This window comes from Carcharodon carcharias, chromosome 26 (genome assembly GCF_017639515.1).
Source record: "Carcharodon carcharias isolate sCarCar2 chromosome 26, sCarCar2.pri, whole genome shotgun sequence".
NCBI lineage: Eukaryota > Metazoa > Chordata > Chondrichthyes > Lamniformes > Lamnidae > Carcharodon > Carcharodon carcharias.
Window position 1 is genome coordinate 45,625,672 of NC_054492.1, and position 15,029 is coordinate 45,640,700.

A 15,029-nucleotide genomic window follows, 5' to 3' on the forward strand; every position below is an offset into this window, starting at 1 on the left:
CGTGTCACAGGAAGATGTTCCAAATATTCAGAGTTTTTGTCCTTGTTCCTATTTAATTCACCATTAGATCAGTCCTCAGATTCCTGAAGAGGCCGTGTCACAGGAAGATGTTCCAAAATATTCAGAGTTTTTGTCCTTGTTCCTATTTAATTCACCATTAGATCAGTCTCAGATTCCTGAAGAGGCCGTGTCACAGGAAGATGTTCCAAAAATATTCAGAGTTTTTGTCCTTGTTCCTATTTAATTCACCATTAGATCAGTCTCAGATTCCTGAAGAGGCCGTGTCACAGGAAGATGTTCCAAAATATTCAGAGTTTTGTCCTTGTTCCTATTTAATTCACCATTAGATCAGTCTCAGATTCCTGAAGAGGCCGTGTCACAGGAAGATGTTCCAAAATATTCAGAGTTTTTGTCCTTGTTCCTATTTAATTCACCATTAGATCAGTCTCAGATTCCTGAAGAGGCCGTGTCACAGGAAGATGTTCCAAAATATTCAGAGTTTTTGTCCTTGTTCCTATTTAATTTCACCATTAGATCAGTCTCAGATTCCTGAAGAGGCCGTGTCACAGGAAGATGTTCCAAAATATTCAGAGTTTTTGTCCTTGTTCCTATTTAATTCACCATTAGATCAGTCTCAGATTCCTGAAGAGGCCGTGTCACAGGAAGATGTTCCAAAATATTCAGAGTTTTTGTCCTTGTTCCTATTTAATTCACCATTAGATCAGTCTCAGATTCCTGAAGAGGCCGTGTCACAGGAAGATGTTCCAAAATATTCAGAGTTTTTGTCCTTGTTCCTATTTAATTCACCATTAGATCAGTCTCAGATTCCTGAAGAGGCCGTGTCACAGGAAGATGTTCCAAAATATTCAGAGTTTTTGTCCTTGTTCCTATTTAATTCACCATTAGATCAGTCTCAGATTCCTGAAGAGGCCGTGTCACAGGAAGATGTTCCAAAATATTCAGAGTTTTTGTCCTTGTTCCTATTTAATTCACCATTAGATCAGTCTCAGATTCCTGAAGAGGCCGTGTCACAGGAAGATGTTCCAAAATATTCAGAGTTTTTGTCCTTGTTCCTATTTAATTCACCATTAGATCAGTCTCAGATTCCTGAAGAGGCCGTGTCACAGGAAGATGTTCCAAAATATTCAGAGTTTTTGTCCTTGTTCCTATTTAATTCACCATTAGATCAGTCTCAGATTCCTGAAGAGGCCGTGTCACAGGAAGATGTTCCAAAATATTCAGAGTTTTTGTCCTTGTTCCTATTTAATTCACCATTAGATCAGTCTCAGATTCCTGAAGAGGCCGTGTCACAGGAAGATGTTCCAAAATATTCAGAGTTTTTGTCCTTGTTCCTATTTAATTCACCATTAGATCAGTCTCAGATTCCTGAAGAGGCCGTGTCACAGGAAGATGTTCCAAAATATTCAGAGTTTTTGTCCTTGTTCCTATTTAATTCACCATTAGATCAGTCTCAGATTCCTGAAGAGGCCGTGTCACAGGAAGATGTTCCAAAATATTCAGAGTTTTTGTCCTTGTTCCTATTTAATTCACCATTAGATCAGTCTCAGATTCCTGAAGAGGCCGTGTCACAGGAAGATGTTCCAAAATATTCAGAGTTTTTGTCCTTGTTCCTATTTAATTCACCATTAGATCAGTCTCAGATTCCTGAAGAGGCCGTGTCACAGGAAGATGTTCCAAAATATTCAGAGTTTTTGTCCTTGTTCCTATTTAATTCACCATTAGATCAGTCTCAGATTCCTGAAGAGGCCGTGTCACAGGAAGATGTTCCAAAATATTCAGAGTTTTTGTCCTTGTTCCTATTTAATTCACCATTAGATCAGTCTCAGATTCCTGAAGAGGCCGTGTCACAGGAAGATGTTCCAAAATATTCAGAGTTTTTGTCCTTGTTCCTATTTAATTCACCATTAGATCAGTCTCAGATTCCTGAAGAGGCCGTGTCACAGGAAGATGTTCCAAAATATTCAGAGTTTTTGTCCTTGTTCCTATTTAATTCACCATTAGATCAGTCTCAGATTCCTGAAGAGGCCGTGTCACAGGAAGATGTTCCAAAATATTCAGAGTTTTTGTCCTTGTTCCTATTTAATTCACCATTAGATCAGTCTCAGATTCCTGAAGAGGCCGTGTCACAGGAAGATGTTCCAAAATATTCAGAGTTTTTGTCCTTGTTCCTATTTAATTCACCATTAGATCAGTCTCAGATTCCTGAAGAGGCCGTGTCACAGGAAGATGTTCCAAAATATTCAGAGTTTTTGTCCTTGTTCCTATTTAATTCACCATTAGATCAGTCTCAGATTCCTGAAGAGGCCGTGTCACAGGAAGATGTTCCAAAATATTCAGAGTTTTTGTCCTTGTTCCTATTTAATTCACCATTAGATCAGTCTCAGATTCCTGAAGAGGCCGTGTCACAGGAAGATGTTCCAAAATATTCAGAGTTTTTGTCCTTGTTCCTATTTAATTCACCATTAGATCAGTCTCAGATTCCTGAAGAGGCCGTGTCACAGGAAGATGTTCCAAAATATTCAGAGTTTTTGTCCTTGTTCCTATTTAATTCACCATTAGATCAGTCTCAGATTCCTGAAGAGGCCGTGTCACTGGAAGATGTTCCAAAATATTCAGAGTTTTTGTCCTTGTTCCTATTTATTCACCATTAGATCAGTCTCAGATTCCTGAAGAGGCCGTGTCACAGGAAGATGTTCCAAAATATTCAGAGTTTTTGTCCTTGTTCCTATTTAATTCACCATTAGATCAGTCTCAGATTCCTGAAGAGGCCGTGTCACAGGAAGATGTTCCAAAATATTCAGAGTTTTTGTCCTTGTTCCTATTTAATTCACCATTAGATCAGTCTCAGATTCCTGAAGAGGCCGTGCCACGGGAAGATGTTCCAAAATATTCAGAGTTTTTGTCCTTGTTCCTATTTAATTCACCATTAGATCAGTCTCAGATTCCTGAAGAGGCCGTGCCACAGGAAGATGTTCCAAAATATTCAGAGTTTTTGTCCTTGTTCCTATTTAATTCACCATTAGATCAGTCTCAGATTCCTGAAGAGGCCGTGTCACAGGAGAAGATGTTCCAAAATATTCAGAGTTTTTGTCCTTGTTCCTATTTAATTCACCATTAGATCAGTCTCAGATTCCTGAAGAGGCCGTGTCACAGGAAGATGTTCCAAAATATTCAGAGTTTTTGTCCTTGTTCCTATTTAATTCACCATTAGATCAGTCTCAGATTCCTGAAGAGGCCGTGTCACAGGAAGATGTTCCAAAATATTCAGAGTTTTTGTCCTTGTTCCTATTTAATTCACCATTAGATCAGTCTCAGATTCCTGAAGAGGCCGTGTCACAGGAAGATGTTCCAAAATATTCAGAGTTTTTGTCCTTGTTCCTATTTAATTCACCATTAGATCAGTCTCAGATTCCTGAAGAGGCCGTGTCACAGGAAGATGTTCCAAAATATTCAGAGTTTTTGTCCTTGTTCCTATTTAATTCACCATTAGATCAGTCTCAGATTCCTGAAGAGGCCGTGTCACAGGAAGATGTTCCAAAATATTCAGAGTTTTTGTCCTTGTTCCTATTTAATTCACCATTAGATCAGTCTCAGATTCCTGAAGAGGCCGTGTCACAGGAAGATGTTCCAAAATATTCAGAGTTTTTGTCCTTGTTCCTATTTAATTCACCATTAGATCAGTCTCAGATTCCTGAAGAGGCCGTGTCACAGGAAGATGTTCCAAAATATTCAGAGTTTTTGTCCTTGTTCCTATTTAATTCACCATTAGATCAGTCTCAGATTCCTGAAGAGGCCGTGTCACAGGAAGATGTTCCAAAATATTCAGAGTTTTTGTCCTTGTTCCTATTTAATTCACCATTAGATCAGTCTCAGATTCCTGAAGAGGCCGTGTCACAGGAAGATGTTCCAAAATATTCAGAGTTTTTGTCCTTGTTCCTATTTAATTCACCATTAGATCAGTCTCAGATTCCTGAAGAGGCCGTGTCACAGGAAGATGTTCCAAAATATTCAGAGTTTTTGTCCTTGTTCCTATTTAATTCACCATTAGATCAGTCTCAGATTCCTGAAGAGGCCGTGTCACAGGAAGATGTTCCAAAATATTCAGAGTTTTTGTCCTTGTTCCTATTTAATTCACCATTAGATCAGTCTCAGATTCCTGAAGAGGCCGTGTCACAGGAAGATGTTCCAAAATATTCAGAGTTTTTGTCCTTGTTCCTATTTAATTCACCATTAGATCAGTCTCAGATTCCTGAAGAGGCCGTGTCACAGGAAGATGTTCCAAAATATTCAGAGTTTTTGTCCTTGTTCCTATTTAATTCACCATTAGATCAGTCTCAGATTCCTGAAGAGGCCGTGTCACAGGAAGATGTTCCAAAATATTCAGAGTTTTTGTCCTTGTTCCTATTTAATTCACCATTAGATCAGTCTCAGATTCCTGAAGAGGCCGTGTCACAGGAAGATGTTCCAAAATATTCAGAGTTTTTGTCCTTGTTCCTATTTAATTCACCATTAGATCAGTCTCAGATTCCTGAAGAGGCCGTGTCACAGGAAGATGTTCCAAAATATTCAGAGTTTTTGTCCTTGTTCCTATTTAATTCACCATTAGATCAGTCTCAGATTCCTGAAGAGGCCGTGTCACAGGAAGATGTTCCAAAATATTCAGAGTTTTTGTCCTTGTTCCTATTTAATTCACCATTAGATCAGTCTCAGATTCCTGAAGAGGCCGTGTCACAGGAAGATGTTCCAAAATATTCAGAGTTTTTGTCCTTGTTCCTATTTAATTCACCATTAGATCAGTCTCAGATTCCTGAAGAGGCCGTGTCACAGGAAGATGTTCCAAAATATTCAGAGTTTTTGTCCTTGTTCCTATTTAATTCACCATTAGATCAGTCTCAGATTCCTGAAGAGGCCGTGTCACAGGAAGATGTTCCAAAATATTCAGAGTTTTTGTCCTTGTTCCTATTTAATTCACCATTAGATCAGTCTCAGATTCCTGAAGAGGCCGTGTCACAGGAAGATGTTCCAAAATATTCAGAGTTTTTGTCCTTGTTCCTATTTAATTCACCATTAGATCAGTCTCAGATTCCTGAAGAGGCCGTGTCACAGGAAGATGTTCCAAAATATTCAGAGTTTTTTGTCCTTGTTCCTATTTAATTCACCATTAGATCAGTCTCAGATTCCTGAAGAGGGCCGTGTCACAGGAAGATGTTCCAAAATATTCAGAGTTTTTGTCCTTGTTCCTATTTAATTCACCATTAGATCAGTCTCAGATTCCTGAAGAGGCCGTGTCACAGGAAGATGTTCCAAAATATTCAGAGTTTTTGTCCTTGTTCCTATTTAATTCACCATTAGATCAGTCTCAGATTCCTGAAGAGGCCGTGTCACAGGAAGATGTTCCAAAATATTCAGAGTTTTTGTCCTTGTTCCTATTTAATTCACCATTAGATCAGTCTCAGATTCCTGAAGAGGCCGTGTCACAGGAAGATGTTCCAAAATATTCAGAGTTTTTGTCCTTGTTCCTATTTAATTCACCATTAGATCAGTCTCAGATTCCTGAAGAGGCCGTGTCACAGGAAGATGTTCCAAAATATTCAGAGTTTTTGTCCTTGTTCCTATTTAATTCACCATTAGATCAGTCTCAGATTCCTGAAGAGGCCGTGTCACAGGAAGATGTTCCAAAATATTCAGAGTTTTTGTCCTTGTTCCTATTTAATTCACCATTAGATCAGTCTCAGATTCCTGAAGAGGCCGTGTCACAGGAAGATGTTCCAAAATATTCAGAGTTTTTGTCCTTGTTCCTATTTAATTCACCATTAGATCAGTCTCAGATTCCTGAAGAGGCCGTGTCACAGGAAGATGTTCCAAAATATTCAGAGTTTTTGTCCTTGTTCCTATTTAATTCACCATTAGATCAGTCTCAGATTCCTGAAGAGGCCGTGTCACAGGAAGATGTTCCAAAATATTCAGAGTTTTTGTCCTTGTTCCTATTTAATTCACCATTAGATCAGTCTCAGATTCCTGAAGAGGCCGTGTCACAGGAAGATGTTCCAAAATATTCAGAGTTTTTGTCCTTGTTCCTATTTAATTCACCATTAGATCAGTCTCAGATTCCTGAAGAGGCCGTGTCACAGGAAGATGTTCCAAAATATTCAGAGTTTTTGTCCTTGTTCCTATTTAATTCACCATTAGATCAGTCTCAGATTCCTGAAGAGGCCGTGTCACAGGAAGATGTTCCAAAATATTCAGAGTTTTTGTCCTTGTTCCTATTTAATTCACCATTAGATCAGTCTCAGATTCCTGAAGAGGCCGTGTCACAGGAAGATGTTCCAAAATATTCAGAGTTTTTGTCCTTGTTCCTATTTAATTCACCATTAGATCAGTCTCAGATTCCTGAAGAGGCCGTGTCACAGGAAGATGTTCCAAAATATTCAGAGTTTTTGTCCTTGTTCCTATTTAATTCACCATTAGATCAGTCTCAGATTCCTGAAGAGGCCGTGTCACAGGAAGATGTTCCAAAATATTCAGAGTTTTTGTCCTTGTTCCTATTTAATTCACCATTAGATCAGTCTCAGATTCCTGAAGAGGCCGTGTCACAGGAAGATGTTCCAAAATATTCAGAGTTTTTGTCCTTGTTCCTATTTAATTCACCATTAGATCAGTCTCAGATTCCTGAAGAGGCCGTGTCACAGGAAGATGTTCCAAATATTTCAGAGTTTTTGTCCTTGTTCCTATTTAATTCACCATTAGATCAGTCTCAGATTCCTGAGAGGCCGTGTTGTCACAGGAAGATGTTCCAAAATATCAGAGTTGTTTGTCCTTGTTCCTATTTAATTCACCATTAGATCAGTCTCAGATTCCTGATGAGGCCGTTGTCACAGAAGATGTTCCAAAATATTCAGAGTTTTTTGTCCTTGTTCCTATTTAATTCACCATTAGATCAGTCTCAGATTCCTGAAGAGGCCGTGTCACAGGAAGATGTTCCAAAATATTCAGAGTTTTTGTCCTTGTTCCTATTTAATTCACCATTAGATCAGTCTCAGATTCCTGAAGAGGCCGTGTCACAGGAAGATGTTCCAAAATATTCAGAGTTTTTGTCCTTGTTCCTATTTAATTCACCATTAGATCAGTCTCAGATTCCTGAAGAGGCCGTTGTCACAGGAAGATGTTCCAAAATATTCAGAGTTTTTGTCCTTGTTCCTATTTAATTCACCATTAGATCAGTCTCAGATTCCTGAAGAGGCCGTGTCACAGGAAGATGTTCCAAAATATTCAGAGTTTTTGTCCTTGTTCCTATTTAATTCACCATTAGATCAGTCTCAGATTCCTGAAGAGGCCGTGTCACAGGAAGATGTTCCAAAATATTCAGAGTTTTTGTCCTTGTTCCTATTTAATTCACCATTAGATCAGTCTCAGATTCCTGAAGAGGCCGTGTCACAGGAAGATGTTCCAAAATATTCAGAGTTTTTGTCCTTGTTCCTATTTAATTCACCATTAGATCAGTCTCAGATTCCTGAAGAGGCCGTGTCACAGGAAGATGTTCCAAAATATTCAGAGTTTTTGTCCTTGTTCCTATTTAATTCACCATTAGATCAGTCTCAGATTCCTGAAGAGGCCGTGTCACAGGAAGATGTTCCAAAATATTCAGAGTTTTTGTCCTTGTTCCTATTTAATTCACCATTAGATCAGTCTCAGATTCCTGAAGAGGCCGTGTCACAGGAAGATGTTCCAAAATATTCAGAGTTTTTGTCCTTGTTCCTATTTAATTCACCATTAGATCAGTCTCAGATTCCTGAAGAGGCCGTGTCACAGGAAGATGTTCCAAAATATTCAGAGTTTTTGTCCTTGTTCCTATTTAATTCACCATTAGATCAGTCTCAGATTCCTGAAGAGGCCGTGTCACAGGAAGATGTTCCAAAATATTCAGAGTTTTTGTCCTTGTTCCTATTTAATTCACCATTAGATCAGTCTCAGATTCCTGAAGAGGCCGTGTCACAGGAAGATGTTCCAAAATATTCAGAGTTTTTGTCCTTGTTCCTATTTAATTCACCATTAGATCAGTCTCAGATTCCTGAAGAGGCCGTGTCACAGGAAGATGTTCCAAAATATTCAGAGTTTTTGTCCTTGTTCCTATTTAATTCACCATTAGATCAGTCTCAGATTCCTGAAGAGGCCGTGTCACAGGAAGATGTTCCAAAATATTCAGAGTTTTTGTCCTTGTTCCTATTTAATTCACCATTAGATCAGTCTCAGATTCCTGAAGAGGCCGTGTCACAGGAAGATGTTCCAAAATATTCAGAGTTTTTGTCCTTGTTCCTATTTAATTCACCATTAGATCAGTCTCAGATTCCTGAAGAGGCCGTGTCACAGGAAGATGTTCCAAAATATTCAGAGTTTTTGTCCTTGTTCCTATTTAATTCACCATTAGATCAGTCTCAGATTCCTGAAGAGGCCGTGTCACAGGAAGATGTTCCAAAATATTCAGAGTTTTTGTCCTTGTTCCTATTTAATTCACCATTAGATCAGTCTCAGATTCCTGAAGAGGCCGTGTCACAGGAAGATGTTCCAAAATATTCAGAGTTTTTGTCCTTGTTCCTATTTAATTCACCATTAGATCAGTCTCAGATTCCTGAAGAGGCCGTGTCACAGGAAGATGTTCCAAAATATTCAGAGTTTTTGTCCTTGTTCCTATTTAATTCACCATTAGATCAGTCTCAGATTCCTGAAGAGGCCGTGTCACAGGAAGATGTTCCAAAATATTCAGAGTTTTTGTCCTTGTTCCTATTTAATTCACCATTAGATCAGTCTCAGATTCCTGAAGAGGCCGTGTCACAGGAAGATGTTCCAAAATATTCAGAGTTTTTGTCCTTGTTCCTATTTAATTCACCATTAGATCAGTCTCAGATTCCTGAAGAGGCCGTGTCACAGGAAGATGTTCCAAAATATTCAGAGTTTTTGTCCTTGTTCCTATTTAATTCACCATTAGATCAGTCTCAGATTCCTGAAGAGGCCGTGTCACAGGAAGATGTTCCAAAATATTCAGAGTTTTTGTCCTTGTTCCTATTTAATTCACCATTAGATCAGTCTCAGATTCCTGAAGAGGCCGTGTCACAGGAAGATGTTCCAAAATATTCAGAGTTTTTGTCCTTGTTCCTATTTAATTCACCATTAGATCAGTCTCAGATTCCTGAAGAGGCCGTGTCACAGGAAGATGTTCCAAAATATTCAGAGTTTTTGTCCTTGTTCCTATTTAATTCACCATTAGATCAGTCTCAGATTCCTGAAGAGGCCGTGTCACAGGAAGATGTTCCAAAATATTCAGAGTTTTTGTCCTTGTTCCTATTTAATTCACCATTAGATCAGTCTCAGATTCCTGAAGAGGCCGTGTCACAGGGAAGATGTTCCAAAATATTCAGAGTTTTTGTCCTTGTTCCTATTTAATTCACCATTAGATCAGTCTCAGATTCCTGAAGAGGCCGTGTCACAGGAAGATGTTCCAAAATATTCAGAGTTTTTGTCCTTGTTTCCTATTTAATTCACCATTAGATCAGTCTCAGATTCCTGAAGAGGCCGTGTCACAGGAAGATGTTCCAAAATATTCAGAGTTTTTGTCCTTGTTCCTATTTAATTCACCATTAGATCAGTCTCAGATTCCTGAAGAGGCCGTGTCACAGGAAGATGTTCCAAAATATTCAGAGTTTTTGTCCTTGTTCCTATTTAATTCACCATTAGATCAGTCTCAGATTCCTGAAGAGGCCGTGTCACAGGAAGATGTTCCAAAATATTCAGAGTTTTTGTCCTTGTTCCTATTTAATTCACCATTAGATCAGTCTCAGATTCCTGAAGAGGCCGTGTCACAGGAAGATGTTCCAAAATATTCAGAGTTTTTGTCCTTGTTCCTATTTAATTCACCATTAGATCAGTCTCAGATTCCTGAAGAGGCCGTGTCACAGGAAGATGTTCCAAAATATTCAGAGTTTTTGTCCTTGTTCCTATTTAATTCACCATTAGATCAGTCTCAGATTCCTGAAGAGGCCGTGTCACAGGAAGATGTTCCAAAATATTCAGAGTTTTTGTCCTTGTTCCTATTTAATTCACCATTAGATCAGTCTCAGATTCCTGAAGAGGCCGTGTCACAGGAAGATGTTCCAAAATATTCAGAGTTTTTGTCCTTGTTCCTATTTAATTCACCATTAGATCAGTCTCAGATTCCTGAAGAGGCCGTGTCACAGGAAGATGTTCCAAAATATTCAGAGTTTTTGTCCTTGTTCCTATTTAATTCACCATTAGATCAGTCTCAGATTCCTGAAGAGGCCGTGTCACAGGAAGATGTTCCAAAATATTCAGAGTTTTTGTCCTTGTTCCTATTTAATTCACCATTAGATCAGTCTCAGATTCCTGAAGAGGCCGTGTCACAGGAAGATGTTCCAAAATATTCAGAGTTTTTGTCCTTGTTCCTATTTAATTCACCATTAGATCAGTCTCAGATTCCTGAAGAGGCCGTGTCACAGGAAGATGTTCCAAAATATTCAGAGTTTTTGTCCTTGTTCCTATTTAATTCACCATTAGATCAGTCTCAGATTCCTGAAGAGGCCGTGTCACAGGAAGATGTTCCAAAATATTCAGAGTTTTTGTCCTTGTTCCTATTTAATTCACCATTAGATCAGTCTCAGATTCCTGAAGAGGCCGTGTCACAGGAAGATGTTCCAAAATATTCAGAGTTTTTGTCCTTGTTCCTATTTAATTCACCATTAGATCAGTCTCAGATTCCTGAAGAGGCCGTGTCACAGGAAGATGTTCCAAAATATTCAGAGTTTTTGTCCTTGTTCCTATTTAATTCACCATTAGATCAGTCTCAGATTCCTGAAGAGGCCGTGTCACAGGAAGATGTTCCAAAATATTCAGAGTTTTTGTCCTTGTTCCTATTTAATTCACCATTAGATCAGTCTCAGATTCCTGAAGAGGCCGTGTCACAGGAAGATGTTCCAAAATATTCAGAGTTTTTGTCCTTGTTCCTATTTAATTCACCATTAGATCAGTCTCAGATTCCTGAAGAGGCCGTGTCACAGGAAGATGTTCCAAAATATTCAGAGTTTTTGTCCTTGTTCCTATTTAATTCACCATTAGATCAGTCTCAGATTCCTGAAGAGGCCGTGTCACAGGAAGATGTTCCAAAATATTCAGAGTTTTTGTCCTTGTTCCTATTTAATTCACCATTAGATCAGTCTCAGATTCCTGAAGAGGCCGTGTCACAGGAAGATGTTCCAAAATATTCAGAGTTTTTGTCCTTGTTCCTATTTAATTCACCATTAGATCAGTCTCAGATTCCTGAAGAGGCCGTGTCACAGGAAGATGTTCCAAAATATTCAGAGTTTTTGTCCTTGTTCCTATTTAATTCACCATTAGATCAGTCTCAGATTCCTGAAGAGGCCGTTGTCACAGGAAGATGTTCCAAAATATTCAGAGTTTTTGTCCTTGTTCCTATTTAATTCACCATTAGATCAGTCTCAGATTCCTGAAGAGGCCGTGTCACAGGAAGATGTTCCAAAATATTCAGAGTTTTTGTCCTTGTTCCTATTTAATTCACCATTAGATCAGTCTCAGATTCCTGAAGAGGCCGTGTCACAGGAAGATGTTCCAAAATATTCAGAGTTTTTGTCCTTGTTCCTATTTAATTCACCATTAGATCAGTCTCAGATTCCTGAAGAGGCCGTGTCACAGGAAGATGTTCCAAAATATTCAGAGTTTTTGTCCTTGTTCCTATTTAATTCACCATTAGATCAGTCTCAGATTCCTGAAGAGGCCGTGTCACAGGAAGATGTTCCAAAATATTCAGAGTTTTTGTCCTTGTTCCTATTTAATTCACCATTAGATCAGTCTCAGATTCCTGAAGAGGCCGTGTCACAGGAAGATGTTCCAAAATATTCAGAGTTTTTGTCCTTGTTCCTATTTAATTCACCATTAGATCAGTCTCAGATTCCTGAAGAGGCCGTGTCACAGGAAGATGTTCCAAAATATTCAGAGTTTTTGTCCTTGTTCCTATTTAATTCACCATTAGATCAGTCTCAGATTCCTGAAGAGGCCGTGTCACAGGAAGATGTTCCAAAATATTCAGAGTTTTTGTCCTTGTTCCTATTTAATTCACCATTAGATCAGTCTCAGATTCCTGAAGAGGCCGTGTCACAGGAAGATGTTCCAAAATATTCAGAGTTTTTGTCCTTGTTCCTATTTAATTCACCATTAGATCAGTCTCAGATTCCTGAAGAGGCCGTGTCACAGGAAGATGTTTCCAAATATTCAGAGTTTTTGTCCTTGTTCCTATTTAATTCACCAGTAGATCAGTCTCAGATTCCTGAAGAGGCCGCTGTCACAGGAAGATGTTCCAAAATATTCAGAGGTTTTGTCCTTGTTCCTATTTAATTCGCCATTAGATCAGTCTCAGATTCCTGAAGAGGCCGTGTCACAGGAAGATGTTCCAAAATATTCAGAGTTTTTGTCCTTGTTCCTATTTAATTCAGCCATTAGATCAGTCTCAGATTCCTGAAGAGGCCGTGTCACAGGAAGATGTTCCAAAATATTCAGAGTTTTTGTCCTTGTTCCTATTTAATTCACCATTAGATCAGTCTCAGATTCCTGAAGAGGCCGTGTCACAGGAAGATGTTCCAAAATATTCAGAGTTTTTGTCCTTTTTCCTATTAATTCACCATTAATCAGTCTCAGATTCCTGAAGAGGCCGTGTCACAGGAAGATGTTCCAAAATATTCAGAGTTTTTGTCCTTGTTCCTATTTAATTCACCATTAGATCAGTCTCAGATTCCTGAAGAGGCCGTGTCACAGGAAGATGTTCCAAAATATTCAGAGTTTTTGTCCTTGTTCCTATTTAATTCACCATTAGATCAGTCTCAGATTCCTGAAGAGGCCGTGTCACAGGAAGATGTTCCAAAATATTCAGAGTTTTTGTCCTTGTTCCTATTTAATTCACCATTAGATCAGTCTCAGATTCCTGAAGAGGCCGTGTCACAGGAAGATGTTCCAAAATATTCAGAGTTTTTGTCCTTGTTCCTATTTAATTCACCATTAGATCAGTCTCAGATTCCTGAAGAGGCCGTGTCACAGGAAGATGTTCCAAAATATTCAGAGTTTTTGTCCTTGTTCCTATTTAATTCACCATTAGATCAGTCTCAGATTCCTGAAGAGGCCGTGTCACAGGAAGATGTTCCAAAATATTCAGAGTTTTTGTCCTTGTTCCTATTTAATTCACCATTAGATCAGTCTCAGATTCCTGAAGAGGCCGTGTCACAGGAAGATGTTCCAAAATATTCAGAGTTTTTGTCCTTGTTCCTATTTAATTCACCATTAGATCAGTCTCAGATTCCTGAAGAGGGCCGTGTCACAGGAAGATGTTCCAAAATATTCAGAGTTTTTGTCCTTGTTCCTATTTAATTCACCATTAGATCAGTCTCAGATTCCTGAAGAGGCCGTGTCACAGGAAGATGTTCCAAAATATTCAGAGTTTTTGTCCTTGTTCCTATTTAATTCACCATTAGATCAGTCTCAGATTCCTGAAGAGGCCGTGTCACAGGAAGATGTTCCAAAATATTCAGAGTTTTTGTCCTTGTTCCTATTTAATTCACCATTAGATCAGTCTCAGATTCCTGAAGAGGCCGTGTCACAGGAAGATGTTCCAAAATATTCAGAGTTTTTGTCCTTGTTCCTATTTAATTCACCATTAGATCAGTCTCAGATTCCTGAAGAGGCCGTGTCACAGGAAGATGTTCCAAAATATTCAGAGTTTTTGTCCTTGTTCCTATTTAATTCACCATTAGATCAGTCTCAGATTCCTGAAGAGGCCGTGTCACAGGAAGATGTTCCAAAATATTCAGAGTTTTTGTCCTTGTTCCTATTTAATTCACCATTAGATCAGTCTCAGATTCCTGAAGAGGCCGTGTCACAGGAAGATGTTCCAAATATCAGAGTTTTTGTCCTTGTTCCTATTTAATTCACCATTAGATCAGTCTCAGATTCCTGAAGAGGCCGTGTCACAGGAAGATGTTCCAAAATATTCAGAGTTTTTGTCCTTGTTCCTATTTAATTCACCATTAGATCAGTCTCAGATTCCTGAAGAGGCCGTGTCACAGGAAGATGTTCCAAAATATTCAGAGTTTTTGTCCTTGTTCCTATTTAATTCACCATTAGATCAGTCTCAGATTCCTGAAGAGGCCGTGTCACAGGAAGATGTTCCAAAATATTCAGAGTTTTTGTCCTTGTTCCTATTTAATTCACCATTAGATCAGTCTCAGATTCCTGAAGAGGCCGTGTCACAGGAAGATGTTCCAAAATATTCAGAGTTTTTGTCCTTGTTCCTATTTAATTCACCATTAGATCAGTCTCAGATTCCTGAAGAGGCCGTGTCACAGGAAGATGTTCCAAAATATTCAGAGTTTTTGTCCTTGTTCCTATTTAATTCACCATTAGATCAGTCTCAGATTCCTGAAGAGGCCGTGTCACAGGAAGATGTTCCAAAATATTCAGAGTTTTTGTCCTTGTTCCTATTTAATTCACCATTAGATCAGTCTCAGATTCCTGAAGAGGCCGTGTCACAGGAAGATGTTCCAAAATATTCAGAGTTTTTGTCCTTGTTCCTATTTAATTCACCATTAGATCAGTCTCAGATTCCTGAAGAGGCCGTGTCACAGGAAGATGTTCCAAAATATTCAGAGTTTTTGTCCTTGTTCCTATTTAATTCACCATTAGATCAGTCTCAGATTCCTGAAGAGGCCGTGTCACAGGAAGATGTTCCAAAATATTCAGAGTTTTTGTCCTTGTTCCTATTTAATTCACCATTAGATCAGTCTCAGATTCCTGAAGAGGCCGTGTCACAGGAAGATGTTCCAAAATATTCAGAGTTTTTGTCCTTGTTCCTATTTAATTCACCATTAGATCAGTCTCAGATTCCTGAAGAGGCCGTGTCACAGGAAGATGTTCCAAAATATTCAGAGTTTTTGTCCTTG

At 38.8% G+C, this 15,029-nt stretch overlaps 1 protein-coding gene across 3 annotated transcripts in view; it reads right to left on the reverse strand.

The window, feature by feature from the left end:
- Positions 1-15,029, reverse strand: part of lysmd2 (LysM, putative peptidoglycan-binding, domain containing 2) — a 98,334-nt gene that overhangs the window by 42,594 nt on the left and 40,711 nt on the right. The gene's annotated exons all lie outside the window — the stretch shown is intronic.